The sequence below is a fragment of the Leptonychotes weddellii genome, chromosome X (genome assembly GCF_054177405.1).
Source record: "Leptonychotes weddellii isolate Sample4059 chromosome X, ASM5417740v2, whole genome shotgun sequence".
Lineage (NCBI taxonomy): Eukaryota > Metazoa > Chordata > Mammalia > Carnivora > Phocidae > Leptonychotes > Leptonychotes weddellii.
In genome coordinates this window covers 93544236-93561835 of record NC_138385.1, presented here as the reverse complement: position 1 = coordinate 93561835, position 17600 = coordinate 93544236, and the positions used below count along the sequence as shown (strand labels likewise).

General features: G+C 38.9%; 1 protein-coding gene and 1 pseudogene across 1 annotated transcript in view; both read left to right on the top strand.

The window, feature by feature from the left end:
• CDKL5 (cyclin dependent kinase like 5) overlaps positions 1-17600 on the top strand; it is a 133687-nt gene that overhangs the window by 22459 nt on the left and 93628 nt on the right. The window lies entirely within an intron of this gene.
• On the top strand, positions 9394-11729 carry LOC102736275 (gap junction alpha-1 protein-like; annotated as a pseudogene).

The window sequence follows — 17600 nt, the reverse complement described above, 5'->3', positions numbered from 1 at the left end:
TAGTAGGAAGGGAAAAATGAATGGGGGGGGAATTGGAGGGGGAGATGAACCATGAGAGACTATGGGCTCCAAGAAACAAACTGAGGGTTTTAGAGGGGAGGGGGTTGGGGGGATGGGTTAGCCCGGTGATGGGTATTAAGGAGGGCATGTATTGCATGGAGCACTGGGTGTTATACGGAAACAATGAATCATGGAACACTACATCAAAAACTAATGATGTAATGTATAGTGACTAACATAACATAATAAAATAAAATTTAAAAATAATAATTTGTGTTTTTTCTTTTTCTTGGTTAGCCTGACTAGAGGTTTATCAATTTTACTGATGTATTTTAAAAGAGCCAGCTTTTGTTTTCATTGATTTTCCACTGGTGAGTTCCTGTATTCAATTTCATTGATTACTTCTGTAAACTTTATTATTATTTTCTTCTTGTTTTAGGCTTAAGTTATCCCTCTGTCTTATTTCCTAAGATGGAAGCTTAATTACTGATTGTATTTTTTTAAATTTTAATTTATTTTTTTAGTTAATGATTTTAGGTCTGTTTTCTTTTCTCATGTATGCATTCCATGCTATAAACTTTTTTCCTATACACCGCTTTTGCTGCATCACACAAATTTTGTTTTGTACTGTCATTTTCATTTAGTTCAAAATATTTTTACATTTCTAAAGATTTCTTCTTTGACCTGTGTGCTATTTTTTTATTTTTATTTTTTTAGTTAGGCTTTATGCCCAGTGTGGTGGGGCTTGTACTCATGACCCCAAGATCAAGAGTTGCATGCTTCACTGACTGAGCCAGCCAGGTGCCCCTGATCCATGTGTTATTTAGAAGTGTCTTGGTTAATCTCTAAATATTTTTGAGATTTTCCAGCTTTATGTTCTTGATTTCTAGTTTAATTCCATTGGTTGTGAGCATATACTTTGTTTATTGAGAGCGAGTGAGCACTAGAGCAGCGGGGGGGTGGGGGGTGGGTAGGGGCAAAGGGAGAGGGAGAGAAAGAATCCCAAGCAGGCTCCATGACCCTGAGATCGTGACCTGAGCTGAAATCAAGAGTTGGATGCTTAACTGACTCAGCCACCTGGGTGCCCCGTGAGAGTATACTTTGTATGATTTTTATGCTTCAAAATGTGTTGTGTTTTATGGCACAGAATTTGTTCTACCTTGAGGAATGCTCCATGTAAGCTTGAGAAGAATATGTATTGTGCTTCTCTTAGAAGTATTACATAAATGTCTAGTAGATCTTCTTACTTGATGGTGCTGTTCAGTTCACCTATATCCTTAATCAATCTTTCTTTCTTTCTTTCTTTCTTTCTTCCTTCCTTCCTTCCTTCCTTCCTTCCCTCCTTCCCTCTTTCCCTCCTTCCCTCCCTCCCTTGTCAGTAACTGAAAGGGGTGGGTGTTGAAGTCTCCAACTATAATGTTGGATTTGTCTATTTCTCCTTGCAGTTCTATCTATATTTACCTCATGTATTTTGGTGCTCTTTTGTTTGGTGCCTGCATATTAAGGATTGTTAGGTCTTCTTGAAGAACGTATCATTTTGTAATCTCCCTCTTTATTCCTGATGATTGTCTTGGTTCTGAAATCTGCTTTGTCTAAAATTGATACAGCTACTCCAGCTTTTTTTAGATTAGTGTTAACGTGGTATATACCTTTTTGCATCCCTTTGCTTTTAAGCTATGTGTCTTTTTATTTAAAGTGGTTTTAAAAATCCATTCTCACAGGGGCGTCTGGGTTACTCAGTCAGTTAAGCAGCTGACACTTGATTTCTGCTCAGGTCATGATCTTGGGGTTGTGGGATTGAGCCCCGCATTGGGCTCCGTGTTGAGTGTGGAGCCTGCATAAGATTCTCTCCCTCACCCTCTGCCCCTCTCTGCCCCCTGCTTGCATGCATGCATGCTCTTTTTTTTAAAGCCATTTGCATTTGTAATGATTTTAATGTGATTATTAATATAATTGAGCTAATATGAACCTTTTTTTTTTTACTTTTGTAACTTTTCTAATTACATTTTAAAAATTATTTTTATTTATTTATTTATTTAAAAGATCTTATTTATTCATTTGACAGAGAGAGAGAGAGAGAGAGAGAGCACAAGCAAGGGGAATGGCAGGCAGAGGGAGAGGACTGAGCAGAGAGCCAGATGCGGGCTCGATCCCAGGGCCCTGGGATCATCACCTGAGGCTAAAGCAGATGCTTAACCAACTGAGCCTCCCAGGAGCCCCATTACACTTTTTTAAAAAGATTATTTATTTGATGGGCGCCTGGGTGGCTCAGTTGGTTAAGCGACTGCCTTCGGCTCAGGTCATGATCCCAGGGTCCTGGGATCGAGTCCCGCATCGGGCTCCCTGCTCAGCAGGGAGTCTGCTTCTCCCTCTGACCCTCCCCCCTCTCATGCTCTCTCTATCTCATTCTCTCTCAAATAAATAAATAAAATCTTAAAAAAAAAATAAAATAAAAAGGTTATTTATTTGAGAGAGAGCACGTGGGGAGGGAGGGGCAGAGGGAGAGGGAGAGGGAGAAAGAGAATCTCAAGCAGACTCCTTGCAGAGGGTGGAGCCCAATGCAATGTGGGACTCAATTCCAGGATCCTGAGATCAAGATCTGGGCCCAGAGCCATCCAGGCGCCCCCCCTTTTTTTCTTTTTTTCATTTTTTTGGGGGAGGGCTAATCTCTGCACCCAATGTGGGGCTCCAACTCATTTCCCTGAGATCAAGGGGTCATAAGCCAGCCAGGCCTCCCTTCTTTCTTTTTTTAAACAAAAATATTCCCCTCTTTTTCTTCCTTTTGATTTTAATTGACCATTTAAAATGATTCTGTTTTCTGTCATGTCTTAGTATGTCCATTATACTTCTTTTCAAAAGATTTTTAGGGGGCACCTGGGTGACTCAGTTGGTTAAGCGACTGCCTTTGGCTCAGGTCATGATCCTAGAGTCTGGGGATCGAGTCCCACATGGGGCTCCCTGCTCAGCAGGGAGTCTGCTTCTCCCTCTGACCCTCCCTCCTCTCATGTGCTCTCTTTCTCTCTCTCTCATTCTCTCTCTTTCAAATAAATAAACAAAAAATCTTTAAAAAAAAAAAAAAAGGGGGCGCCTGGGTGGCTCAGTTGGTTAAGCGACTGCCTTCGGCTCAGGTCATGATCCTGGAGTCCCGCATCGGGCTCCCTGCTCAGCGGGGAGTCTGCTTCTCCCTCCGACCCTTCTCCCTCTCATGCTCTCTGTCTCTCTCGCAAATAAATAAAATCTTAAAAAAAAAAAAAAAAAAAGATTTTTAGTCCTTGCCCTAGAGTTTACTGTATATATTTACAACTTACCTAAGTCCACCATCAGATAAATGTATTCTGCTTCTTAGGCACTGCATGTACCTTAACTAGAATTTTCCCAATTCCTCCTTCCCATCCTCCTTGTAACATTGCTGTCATTCATTTTACTTATCCATATGCTATAATCAGTGAATACATTGTTACTCTTGTTACTTTGAATGGTTATCTATTAATTAAGAATAGGAAAAACAGATTTTATTTTGCCTTCGTTTATTCCTTCTCCAGTGCTCTTATTTTGTGTAGATTTGACTTTATGACCTGTATAATTTTCCTTCCCTAAAGAACTTTTTAAAACAGCTCTTACTAGCTGGTCTGTTAAAAAATTCCCTCAGTGTTTGTTTATCTGAAAAAGTATTTCTCCTTCACTTTTGAAGGATAATTTCACTGAATACTTTGTAGGTTGGTGGTTTTTTCCCCCAACACTTTACATATTTCACTTCATGGCTTCTGAAAAAAATTGGATGTATTGCCTGTCCTTGTTCTCTGTAGGTAAGATATCTTTTCCCCCGGTTGATTTCATGATTTTATGTTTGATTTTTCTGTAGTTTGAATATGATGTCGTTTAGGTGTAGTTTTTTTTATATTTATCTTGCTTGGTCTGCTCTGAGCTTTTTTGATGCGTGGTTTGGTGTCATTAATTTTGGAAGATTTTTGGCCATTATTCCTTCAAATATTTCTTTTCCTTTTTCTCATTTTTTTCCTTCTGGTAATCCGGTTACACCTTTTGTAATTGTTCTGTAGTTCTTAGATACTGTGTTCTGCTTTATAATATTTCTTTTTTCTCTTTGCATTTAGTTTGGGAAGTTTCTATTGAAATATTTTTAAATTCACTAATTCTTTCCTTGGCCATATCCAATCTATTGATAAGTCCATTAAAAGCATTCATTTTGTTGTAGTGTTTTTTACTTGTAGTATTTCTTTTAATTCTTTTGTAGAATTGTGTATGCTTATATTACCCGTCTGTACTTGCATGTTGTCTACTTTTTCCATTAGAGCTCTTAACAGAGAACTCATAGTTATTTTAAATTCCCTATCTGAAATTATTCCTGATAATCCCCAAATCTGTGCCATATCTGAGTCTGGTTCTGATGTGTGCTTTGTCTGCTCAGACTGCCTTTGTCTTGCCTTTTAGCACGCTTTTTAATGTTTTTTAAAATCCAGAGGGGGGCGCCTGAGTGGTTCAGTCGGTTAAGCGTTTTCTGCTTCTCCCTCTCCCTCTCCCTCTGCTGCTCCCCCTGCTTGTGCTCGCTCTCTCTGTCAAATAAATAAATAAAATCTTAAAAAAAAAACCAAAACAACCCAGATAGGATATATCGGGGTTATAGGAACTGAGGTAAATAGGCATTTAGTGTAATGTTTTAGGTTATTTGGCTTGGGGCTGGGCTGTTAAATGTTGTACGCGTAGGTGCCAGAGGCTTCAGTTTCCTCTAGTGTGTTTTTGTTTATTTTTCTCCCCCATTGTCTTTGTGTTTCCCTAAGAACTCCTTTTTAAATAGTTTAAGTAGTTAATAGTTTAAATAGCTTCTTGCAACTCTTTCTGTTGAAATCCGCTGTTACTGTACCAGAACCTTGTGACCTGGTGGTAGAGTATGGGGAAGAGGAAGTGTTCTATAATCTTAGGACCAAATCTTAAGTCTTTTGGTAGCCTGAGTCCTGGCCTGCAACCTTCAGAAGTATTTTTTAGCCTTTTTTCTCCCCTTCTTTTTAGGTGAAGCAAGAAGGCTAGAGGGGCTGTAGCTGGCTAATTTCCCCTCTCCCAGGACAACATGTAAGGCTCTGGTAATTTTCTCTTTGAGTGTTGGCCTTTGTTATGGAGAACATTCTAGGCTTATTTCAAAACCATTACTTTTTCCCTGGGTGTTTTTCAAAATGGTTATATTCCCCTTCTTCCTCAAAAGGGAGAAGGTTTCTATTGGATCTTTACTCTGGGCATATTTCAAAATTGTTACTTTTTTTTTTTTTTTTCTAACTCTCACCCAAAAGGGGAGGAGATCATTCTTGGATCTTCATGTTCAGAACCTGGTGAAGTCCTGGAGGTAAAGCCAAGAGAGTGTGGAGGGCCCTCCTAAGACTTGGTCGATAGGAGTTCTTACTTGGCAAGCCTTTGTCTAAATTACCATTTAAGTTTTCTCCCTAGCGTATTGCTCTAGTGCCTCCTGCTCCAGGTAAGCTGTTCTTGGGTGTGATTCTTTTTGCCTGTCTCTCCAGATTTTAGGAGTTCAGTTTGCCTTATGTCCTTAATTCTCTGATAAGCCTAAGGAAAGTTGATTTTCAGTGGGGTTTTTTTTTTTCCCTCTTGCTGTAAGGATAGGAGTGACAATATTCAAGTACTTTATTTGTTGGGACTGAAACCTGACGCTTTATGTTTATGTTTTAAAATGGAAATACCTTGTCCAGTTTAAAAATAATTGTTCAGCAAGAGACTTTTAATTTCTCTATGAAACATTTGCTTGGCTGAGATGACTCATTCTTAGTTATTTTCATCTCTTTGAATCTCGGATCTATATATTTTCAAAGTGCTTAGCAAGAACTTCTTCAGAACAAAATATTTGAAAAACTTAAGAGCTTCTTATAGTTCTAGAAAATTGCTAATAACTTTACCCTAAATTAACTGGAATTATTGATTTTCTCCCTCCCTACCCCTCCAGCACTGTTTTTAATCAGATACCTTTTAGAATCGGTGCTAAAGTAGTTTCAGGGATTATTGTCTTTAACCTTCACTTGTTATTACTTTACCCTAGTTGTTTTTGAAAAAGTAACTCAATTTTCTGAGGCATTTTGAAATCTCTGGAGACTAAGCACTGTTTAAATTTGAAAAACTAATGAGAATAAATGCCTAACTCTTATGCTGCTAGTGGTTTATTTTCAATTAACCTTGAAGAATGTATTAATTATAAACTGTCGATCTTGGTAACTTTAGCCTAATAGGATTAATTTCAGAATCTGCATGATAAAGGACAATTTGGCTAAAATGTGTTTTTAAGCAACTGAGAAAGTACAGTGTATACTTCAAAGCCTTGTAATTTGATTACTTGCTAAAAAATTGCATTTTGGGAACCTTCAGTTCTTATCCTTGGAGAACAGTTGTAACCAACCTTGGGCAATTGAGACATTGTAAATTACATTAACCTTGCCCTCTTTTTTTAGGTTTCATTTTAAGTTTTATTTTTCTCACTGAATCTACTGTGAGGAATAGCTGTTAAACCAAGAAACAAATCAACTGAATGGTATTTAAGATTATTAGTTGGCAAACTCATGTTTAAGAAATATTTTTCTTTTAATTTTCTTAATTGTTTAAAATGAATGTCTTTGCGAATGAAAGTTTTTCAGGAGGGAGAATTAAAATATTAACCATTATGGGTTTTATCCTAACATACTAAATAAAATTTGTTTTTAGAAATGATGAGTTCATGCTGTATTGAAAGAATTTGATTGAAAATAATTATTTTTTGCCACGTAATAATCAATTAGTTGTGGTTTGTTTTAAAGTAAGCTCCAGGGCGCCTGGCTGGCTCAGTTGTTGGAGCATGCGACTCTTGATTTCAGGGTCGTGTGTTTGAGACCACGTTGGGTGTAGAGATTACTTAAAAATAAAATCTTAAAAAAAAAATAAAGATCCATTTGTCTAGCATGATTTGAATTAGAGGCAGAAACCTTTACTTAGGCTTTTGCTTACAGACATTTCTTATAAAGAAATAGGGCTGTCGGGAGGAAAGGGAGAAAGAAGAGCAGGTCTTCAGTAGGGGCACAGTTATGGGTTGTGCCCCATGCCAGCTCCCACCAGCCCTGAACAGATTAGTGGTCGGTATCTGTGTTTCTCCTCCTGAAACTTAAACCCTCCCTTAAAGCCTCCCCAAAACTGGTGATATAACAATCTCCTAGAAGAAACCCACACAAATGAACACAGTGTATTAATATTTTAGTCTTAACAGAAAAGCTTCCATGTGTTCACATTTCAGCGGAGATAGTGGTTCACATTCAGTAAATAAGTAAGTTGAGGCCTCTGTTGGCTGGATCCTGACTTGCAATTTCCAGATAAGAAGGGAGCTGTTGCTCCTCTTTTTTTTTTTTGGTCCTGATCTTGCTACTTTATGCTAACTGGGATGGCAGCTACCTTTACAAAATGTCCCTTCATTCACCATAGCATTCAGGACCACAGTGCCGGATTGGTCATCTGTTACCCTCTCTAGGGGAGAGACTCTCAGGGTCACCCCCATGATTCTTGACATCCCTTTCTACTTTTTGTCACCACCAAAACTCACTGGCTAACCATTTTAGCACAGAACCCTCATCCCTGTACTGCTCTGTACATTCTTCAGTTGTACCCTCTCTCTTCCCCCAGCCTTCCTACAGACCCCTAGAGCTCCTGAACTGCCATTAGTAATTTCTCCCTCAGTTTCAGTCTTGCCGCAGCATCACAGTATAATCATGCTTTCTGCTCCTAGATTTCTCTGCTGCTGCTAAGCAGATGCCTGAGGTAGCCTCCTCCAGCACCAGTCTTGGGCTCTGCTACCTCTACTTAATACCTGGTAACCAGTTTGCCTGCCTTTGAGCTCCCTGAGTACAGTGAGTTCTCCCACCCTCAAAGCTTTGCCCATGCTGGCTTCCATCACAGCTAATAGTTTTCAGACTCTTTGCCTGGCTGACTCTATACAGACTGATCTGGATTTCCTTGAGTTAATTTCTGTCAGTACCTATTTTGTTTTTACTTCTTAGTACTTATTTAAAGTTGCAATTCTATATTCATTTAGCCTTTTTCATTGATTCTAAGATGTACATTTCCCCTCACATTTCTGAAATCAAGGCACCTCTTAACACTGGATGCCTTGATTGCTTTCTGAATGGTAAGTAACATAATGGTTTATCTTATAATCGGTTGTGTCTTAGATGTAATAAAATACTGGACTTTTTTTTTTTTCTTCAAAGTAGGCTCCACGGAGTTCAATGCGGAGCTTGAACTCATAACCCTGAGATCAAGACCTGAGCTGAGATCAAGAATCAGTTAACCAACTGAGCCACCCAGGCACCCCTAAAATATTGTACTTTTAATGATCTGTTTCCTCTAGTTAATTGCAAGTTGCACAAGTACAGGAATTCTGTTTTACTCACCCATAGGGACCAGTGCCCAGTATAGTACCTGGTATCTAGTAGGCACTGAATAAATAATGCTGGGATGAATGTCATTATATATTTGGTTCCCCCCCCACCCCCCCTTTTTAAAGTAGTCTCCACACCAACACGGGGCTTGAACTCACAGCCTGGAGATCAAGAATCACACGCTCTACTGACTAAGCCAGCCAGGCACCCCTATCATTACCTACTTCAGAAATGATGGCCCTAATAACGTTTGAAGATGAATTGGTCAATATATGCATGTGAATTTTTAATTCAGTTTCTGTGTTTCAGTCTTTGTCTTTGGAGATTGCTTTATTCTGGAATTGAAGGAAACCTTTAGATGTGTTTATGTTGTTCCCTCATTTTTTTTTTTTTTAAAGATTTTATTTATTTATTCATGAGAGAGAGGCAGAGGGAGAAGCAGGCTCCCAAGGAGCAGAGAGCCCGATGCGGGACTCGATCCCAGGACCCGGGGATCATGACCTGAGCTGAAGGCAGATGCTTAACCATCTGAGCCACCCAGGCGCCCGCTCATTTTTTTTTTTTAAGATTTTATTTATTTATTTGATAGAGCACACAAGCAGGGGGAGCAGCAGGCAGAGGGAGAGGGAGAAGCAGGCTCCCCGCTGAGCAGGGAGCCCGATGGGGGGCTCGATCCCAGGACCCTGGGATCATGACCTGAGCCGAAGGCAGACGCTTAACCAACTGAGCCAGCCAGGCGCCCCTAAGTTGTTCCCTCATTTATGTAATTTGTCCCATTATTGATATATGTACATCCTTATTTAAGAGTATTTGCTCACCATGTATGAAAATGAATCCATATAAGCTTTTATTAGGTATCAGCAGTTGTCTTTCATTAGGAAGAAGAGTGAGGAAGGTACCAAAGGGTGTAGCAGACTTTTAAACTTCAGAAAGTTTTGAGTGCTTGAACTTACTTTTTCATTTTACTTCGTCCTCCAAGGAGTGCAATCACTTGGTGTCCTACTTCTTTTAAGCGAAAGAACAGCGAACAGGCAACATGAGTGACTGGAGTGCCTTAGGCCAACTCCTTGACAAGGTTCAAGCTTACTCCACCCCTGGAGGGAAGGTGTGGCTCTCGGTCCTTTTCATTTTCCGAATCCTGCTACTGGGGACAGCGGTTGAGTCAGCCTGGGATGATGAGCAGTTTGCCTTTCGTTGTAATACTCGGCAGCCTGGTTGTGAAAACGTCTGCTATGATAAATCCTTCCCGATCTCTCATGTGCGCTTCTGGGTCCTGCAGATCATATTTGTGTCCATCCCCTCACTCTTGTACCTAGTGCACGTATTCTACATGATCCGCAAGGAAGAGAAGTTGAAAAAGAGAGGGGAGGAACTCAGAGTCGCTCAAAACACTGGTGTCCACATGGAGGTGCACTTGGAGGAAATCGAAGTTGAGATCAAGAAGTTCAAATATAGCGTTGAAGAACACTGTAAGGTGACTATGAGAAGGGGCTTGCTGCGAATCTATGCCATTAGCATCTTCTTCAAGTCTGTTTTTGAGGTGGCCTTCCTGCTGATCCAGTGGTACATCTATGGATTCAGCCTGAATGCGGTTTACACTTGCGAACGAGACCCCTGCCCGCATCAGGTGGACTGCTACCTCTCTCGCCCCACAGAGAAAAGCATCTTCATTCTCTTCATGCTGGTGGTGTCCTTGGTTTCTCTTGCTTCGAACATTCTCGAGTTATTCTGTGTCTTCTTCAAGGGCATTAAGGACCATGTGAAGGATCCAGAGAGTGAGGCTTACCTTGATTCATCTGGTCTGCCAAGCCCCTCCACTGACTCTTCATCAACTGTTCCTCTCTCCACCATATCCCTTCCCAGGGACAAGGTGGTTCCTGGAAACAGGAACAGTTCTTCCTGCCGCAGTTACAATAAACAAGGAAATGAGCAAAGCCATGCTAAACAGAGTGCATAGCAAGATCTAATAGGGCAGGCAGGAAGCACCACCTCCAACTTGCACGCATAGCCTTTTGATTTCCCTGATAATAAGCAGAATTCTGGGGGTGGGGGTGGGGATGACAACAGTAGCTACTGGGTAGTAGTCATTGTAGACCAGCAGCCATTCTGCAAAGCCAGCAGTCATGCCAGCAGCAGGCTTAATGACCTAGAGATCTAGACACATGCCTGAAAACATTATGATTCTGCTCAATTGTTAAAGAAAAGGAAGGTACAGTGGAGAGTGTACTTTTGTTCCAGAGGAGGTGGTACTCAACAACGTCAGTTATGAGGCTTAACAGACATAAAGGGTTCTTTTTGGGGGGTCTGGGATAGGAGAGGAGAAAGGGGAGGATTAATGGAGGAACATACTTGGTATTTGAAATGGTTGACGTGAAGAATTTACATTCTAAATAAAAGTTGCATTAGGTGGCACATAAGTAAGGACTTTTTCTCTCCCATATTTCCTGAGAATGGTTCAGTGTATATGAAAGAGTGATAGATATCTGCCATGTATTGGTACAAACAGATGCAATATAAACTCATGAACATGGATTTTAAAATAATGCAGGGTTCAAATTTGAGCATTTCTCATGGATTTTGCGGTGTGGGCCGTATGATCTTTACATAATTCCTACTGTGAAAGTGAAACACCCTTCCCTCCCCAAAGTGCCCCCCTTTACCCAGTTTAGCCTGTTATGGATACTGGTTCTACTCATTGTGAGTTTTTTCTTTTATAGAAAGATATCAGGAATGATGTCCTTTTTCTGAAATGTAATGACTGACACTTGAATGATAAGACTTTTAGTTCTGTAAACAGCACTCATTAATGTGAGAAACTTAAAAAGAATGCTTAGAGCTGGACTATTAAATGTTCTTACATGAATTTTACAGTAACTGATAGTGCTTGGATTTATTTTACTTAATAAATCCTACGTAATAAGCATTATTTTAGAACTCGTATTCTGTTAATGAGTTTGGTAGGCAGTCTTTTGGGATGGCCAGTGTTTTTGATGTTTGTACTAAGATTTTATTTGGAATGCAAGAAAGGTTGAAAGAGGTTTGAGTATTACCTATGTACCTAATGTGTTGGAAATATATACTAAAGAAATCTGTTTATTCAAATGACTTTTCTAAAACTCACAGATGGTTGGTGAAAATGCTGAGCTTCATACTTTGTTTTTGCGTGACAGCTACATAAACAGTTTTGTACACTAAATGGTTTAACATTTCACATTAAACTAATGTCATGTTCAGCTTTATTAAATGCAAATGTAGAACTAGTCCATCATATATTCTAGAGAATGTTCTTTATTAAATAAAGTTTTAAGAGAGCAACCTGCCTGTCTGCCTCCTCTGAGAGTTTCTGGCTGCATTCATCTTCCCTAGTCTTTTGAACTCTTCCTTGGTACATCTTAATCTAAGCAGAATCTACTACAGAGTTTTAGAAATGGAATTGCAGTGATCCTATTACAGAAGGTTTTAGTATTAGCATCTTTAATTATATATAGCAGGATCACAGATAGACCCACTACATAGATGTGCAAAAAATGTAGCTTCTTTTTTTTCTTTTAACTGACTGATCTACTCTTCATCAGAAGCTTCTTCCCACCCCACAGGGCAGAAGGAAGGAGAAGATGGGAACAACTGAAATGTTAAACCTGCCAATGAACAGCATCTTGCTCTGACAGTTTAAATGGTCTCATTTGTAAAACCCAGTCTCTTGGCTCATTAAAGAGTCTTTCAGATTTCCTTCTCACAAACTGTTTTGTGAGGAATAAGCACAGTTATTTACTAATGGGATGTGTGTTTCTATGGGGCACTGCAAAACCTCTGAAATCTTGGATTGGACTTCCTGTTTCACATTGATTTTCACATATTGCTTGCTTGATTTTGTTAAAATTTTCATCTTGAGATAATTACAGATTTACATGCAATGGTAAGAAATAATAGATTCCATGTATCTTTCAACTAATTGCTCCCAATAGTAACATCTTGCATAACTATAGTAGAATATTATAACCAGAAAACTGACATTGATATAATCCATTGACCTTATTCATATTTCACCAATTTTACATGCACTCATATATACATACATGCGCGCACACGTGTGTCATTTTTAGCACTTGTGTAGGTTCATGTGGCCACCACAGTCAAGATACGGAACAGTTTTATGACAAGGATCCCTTGTGCCGTTGATAGCCACGGTTGCACTCCTCCATGCCCCTCGCCCTAACTCTTTGCAACCACTAATCTGTTCATCTCTATAATTTTGTCATTTCAAGAATACTATTTAAATGGAATGGTACAGTGTATAACCTTTTGAGATTGGCATTTTTCTCAGCAAAACTCCCTTGAGACCCATCCAAATTTTTGTATGAACCAGTAGGTTTTTTAATTTAATTTTTTTAATTTTTTTATTGCTGAGTAGTAGTCCATAGTATGGAGGTACCACTGTTTATTCACGCGTTGAAGGACCTTTAGGTTGTTTCCAGGTTTTGGCTATTACAAATAAAGCTGTTTGAACATTTGTGTATAGGTTTTTTTGTGAACAAAAGTTTTCATTTCCCTGCGATAAATGCTCAAGATTGTTACTGCTGAGTTGTAAGTGAATATATAGTTTTATAAGAAACTGGCATGTTCTTTTTCCGGAGTGGTTTACATTCCCATCAATAATGTATGAGTGATCTCATTTCTCTACATGCTCACCAGCATTTGGTATTATCACTGTTTTTTATTTTAGCCATTCTAATAGGTGTGTAGATGATCTCATTGTGGTTTAAATTTGCATTTTTCTAATGGCTACTAATGTTGAGCATCTTTTCATGTGCTTAATTGGGATCTGTGTGTCCTCTTCCGTGAGATATCTGTTTCTTCTGTCCATTTTCTAATTGGATTCTTTGTTTTATTACTATTGAGTTTAAGGAGTTAAAAAAAATATATTTATATTATGGGTTAAAATCCTTTGTTGGATATGCCTGAAAATATTTTCTCCCTGCTTGTAGCTTGTTTTTCATCACTCAATAAGGTCTTCCACAGAGCAAATTATTTTAATTTTGATAAGATCATTTATCAGTTTTTCCTTTTATGGATTGTGTTTTTGGTGGTAAGTCTAAGAACTTTTTGTCTAGTCCTATATCCTAAAGATTTTCTTCTTTGTTTTCTAAAAGTTTTATAGGTTTACATTTAAGTAAATGTAAGTCCGTGATCTTGCTTTTAAGTCCATGATCGATTTTGAGTAAATTTTTGTATTAGTTGTGAGATTTTAGGTTGAGGCATTTTTCTTCTCATCTTGTCTCATCTCGTCTTGTCTCGTCTCTTTTCTTTCTTGGCTATGGAGTCCAATTGCTGTAGCACCACCATTTGTGGAAAAGTCTCTCCTTCCTCAATTGAATTGCTTTTGCAGGCAAAAATCAGTTAGATGTATCTGTGTGGCCCTACTGATCTGTGTGTTTATCCCTCTGCCAGTATCACACTGTTCTGTAGCTCTGTAGTAAGCCTTAACATGAGGTATAGTGATTCCTCTCATTTTACTCTGCTTTTTCAAAATTTCTTCAGCAATTCCAGGTCATGTGCCTTTCCATTTTCATTTTAGAATAAATTTGCCTATATCTACAAAACTCTTGCTGGGATTTTTTTATAGGAATTGCATTAAAGCTATATATCAATTTGGGGAAAATTGGCATCTTGTTGAGTTTTCTAATACATGAGTATAGTATGTTTCTCAATTAACTTAGGGTTTCTTCAGTTTTTTTCATTAACATTTTGTAATTTGTAGGATACAGATCCTGTACATATTTCATTAAATTTATATCGGACTATTTCATTTCCTTGGAGTAACTTTTTTTAAGATTTTTATTTATTTATTTTAGAGACAGAGAGAGAATAAGTGCGGGGGGAGGAGCAGAGGGAGAGGGACAAGCAGACTCTGTGCTGAGCGTGGAGCCCTACATGGGTCAATCCCACGACCCCAAGATCATGACCTGAGCTGAAATCAAGAGTCTGATGCATGGACTGAGCCACCCAGGCACCCCTTTCCTTGGAGTAATTGTAAATGATATTTTGCTTTTAACTTATGTCTCCCATTTTTGTTGTTTGCATATAGAAATGTGATTGATTGGGGTGCCTAGGTGGCACAGTCCATTAAGCCACCAACTCTTGGTTTCGGCTCAGGTCATGATTGCAGGGTCCTGGTATTGAGCGCCATGTTGGGCTCTGTGCTCAGTGCAGAGTCTGCTTGAGGTTCTCTCTCCCTCTTCCTCAGCCCCTCCTGCTTGTGCTGTCTGTTTCTCTCTCTAAAATAAATAAGTAAATAAATCTTAAAAAAAAAAAAAAGGAAATGTGATTGATTTTTGTGAGTTGATCTTGTATTCTACAATCTTGCTAAACTTATTAGTTCTAGGAGGTTTTGGTGGATTCTTGGGATTTTTTTTGTGTGTGTAGATGATCATGTCATCTGCAAATAGTGTCAGTTTTATTCCTTTGTTTACAGTCTGTATGCTTTTTATTTCTTTTTCTTGGCTTATTACTCTCATAAGAACTTCCAGTACTGTGTTCAGTAATAGTGATGAGAGCAGACATTCTTTTCATGTTCCTGATCTTAGAGAAAAAGCATTCCGTCTTTCACTGTTAAATATGTTAGCTCTAGGGTTTTGTGGATGATATTTATAAAGCTTGAAAGAAACTTACCTTCTATTTCTAGTTAGCCAGAGTTTTTTTTTTTTTTTAATCATAAACTGGTGTTCAATTTTGTCATTCTTTTATTGTATCAGTTGATAAGATCATATGAGTTTTCTTCTTTACCCTGTTGACATGGTTTTCAAATGTTGAATCAGCCTTGCATATCTAGAATAAATCCAACTGGCCATGGTATACAGTTCTTTCTATATATCACTGGATTTGAAATGCTAATATATTGTTGAGGATTTTTGTACGTGAGTTCGTAAGAGATGCTGGTCTAAACTTTTTTTTTTTTGTGCTGTCTTTGTCAGGTTTTGATATCATTGTATTAGTAGCCTCATAAAATGAGTTGGGAAGTGTTTCCTCCTCTTCTAATTTCTGGAAGAGATTGTGTAAAATTGGCATTAATTCTCCTTAAAATGTTTGGTAGAATTCTCTAGTGAACCTATATGAGTCTGAAGTTTTTTTTATTGGGAACTTTAAAATTACAAATTCAATTAATACTTATACAACTATTTAAATTGTTTATTTCATCTTGGTTATGTTTGGTAGTTTGTGGTTTTCCAGGAATTGGCCTATTCCTTCTAAGTTGTGAAACTTAAGGAGTGTGAAGTTAATGGCCATGGGATTCTAGGGATCTCTCCCCTGTTTTGTTACTGATATTGATGATTTTCATCTTCTCTTTATGTTTATCAGTCTTTAGAGGTTTATCAATTTTACTAATCTTTTAGCAGGACCGGTTTTAGCTTCATTGATTTCCTTAATTTAAAAATTTTTAAATTATTTTATTTTATTTTCCTGTTTGATATTTCACTGATTCCTTCTTGTTTTGGGCTCATTTCTTTTTCTGGTATTGAGGTAAGAATTTAGATTATTGATTTGAGAACTTTCCTCTTTTCTTTTTTTTTTTTTTTTTTTAAGATTTTATTTATTTATTTGAGAGAGAGAGAGAGAGCACATGAGAAGGGGGAGGGTCAGAGGGAGAGGCAGACTCCCCGCTGAGCAGGGAGCCCGATACGGGACTCGATCCTGGGACTCCAGGATCGTGACCTGAGCCGAAGGCAGTTGCTTAACCAACTGAGCCACCCAGGCGCCCGAGAACTTTCCTGTTTTCTAATGTGTGCATTTAGTGCTATAAATTTCTCTGTTAGTACTGCTTTAGCCGCATCACACATATTTTGATTTAATGTATTTTCATTAAGTTCTATGAAATTAAAATTTCCTTTGAGACTTTCTCTTTGTATGATGGCTACATTGAAATTCTTGCCAAATAATTCTGCCATCTCTGTGTTAGCATCTTTTGATAGTCTTTTCTCATTCTTGTTGAGGTTTTCCTAGTTCTTAATATGATGACTGATTTTCTGTAGAAACCTGGACATTTTGGATATTATGTCATTAGACTATCTTATTTAATCTTCTGTTTTATCTGGTCTTTTATGACAGTGCTCTGCAAGGTAGGGGGCACAAATGGGGATGGTAGTTCAGTTTCCTCCTTCGGCCTCCATTGATACCTACTGGGGAGGGGCTCCTTGATACCGATGTGAATGGGAGTTTGGCTTCTTATGTGGCCTTCACTGGTACTACCCTGGCAGGGGATTGGACATGCTTCCCACTTCGCCCTTATTGATGTGAATGGAGCCAGTGTTTCATTTGACTGGAGTAGGGTGGTTGGTTATTGTCTAAATGTTTTCTGTCATGCTAGGCTGCTCCTTGCTTGGTCCTTTAGCTTGAGAGAGCAGGCTTTCATTGGAGCTTAGGCTGCTCCTTGCCTGGTCCTTTAGCTTGAGAGAGCAGGCTTTCATTGGAGCTTAGGCTGCTCCTTGCCTGGTCCTTTAGCTTGAGAGAACAGGCTTTCATTGGAGCTTAGGCTGATCCTTGCCTGGTCCTTTAGCTTGAGAGAGCAGGCTTTCATTGGAGCTTAGGCTGATCCTTGCCTGGTCCTTTAGCTTGAGAGAGCAGGCTTTCATTGGAGCTATTTTTAATCTCTGCCCATGGGTGTTTCTGGGTCGCTTGTTGAAGTAGTTTTATTAAGGTTGCTTTAAAATCTTTGTCAGATTCTAACATCTAATTCATCTCTGTGGTGACGTCTCTTTTCTAATTCAAGTTGTGACTTTCATGGTCCTTGGTATGATTGATATATATATTTTTATTGTATCCTGGTCAGTTTGGATATTATGACCTCTGGACTTTATTTATTTATTTTTGTTCAGCAGTCAGTCTCCCTGTTGGGTGGTAGTCTGATGGCTGGCTAGGTATGTTCAGCTTCCTGCTTGCCCCCCCCCCCCATTGTTCTTACTCTCACTGCCTCCTTGCAGAAGGGTGGGGTGGATGTTTACCTCCTCATTTGGCCCTGCTAACAGCTTCCCAGAGAAAAGTGGACCAGTGATTCACATTGCCTTACTGCTTCTGCTCCATCCTGCAGACACCACTGCGGCAGAGGGGCCAGAGTACTGTTGCCTGCTTCTGCCTGGAGGGAAATGGAAGATCAGCTCTTGACTGATCTTGCCAATATGACAAGGCAGGGAA